The sequence below is a fragment of the Thalassophryne amazonica genome, chromosome 13 (genome assembly GCF_902500255.1).
Source record: "Thalassophryne amazonica chromosome 13, fThaAma1.1, whole genome shotgun sequence".
Taxonomy (NCBI): domain Eukaryota; kingdom Metazoa; phylum Chordata; class Actinopteri; order Batrachoidiformes; family Batrachoididae; genus Thalassophryne; species Thalassophryne amazonica.
The window spans coordinates 10,487,949-10,488,324 of NC_047115.1; positions in this window are offsets into that span (position 1 = coordinate 10,487,949).

Genomic DNA, 376 nt, shown 5'->3' on the forward strand with positions numbered 1-376 from the left:
AAATTTGATCTAAAGGTCAAGATCATTCATTTTGGAGTGGATTGGAATCCATATTTGGAGTCTACAGCAATCCCGGTGGGGTAATGAAGCTTTGGAACATCAAACTCGGAGATCTTCTTCCACTTAAGCATTTCACAAGAGTGAAAAATCACAGTAGAGACCACAAATTAATAGTTATGGGTGTTTAGCTGGTGTTAAATCCTGAATTGAAGACAGACTTTCATTCACGTTGTGTATGTTGACGGTTTCTCAGCTGAATCCTCAAGAGAGCTTCAAGACCGGTTCGTGTCTTTGGCAGCAGAAGTCATGAGTTCAGTACATTTTTAGGAGGAGTCTCAGCATTTCATTCTGATGGCAGTAATGCAAAATTCACAAA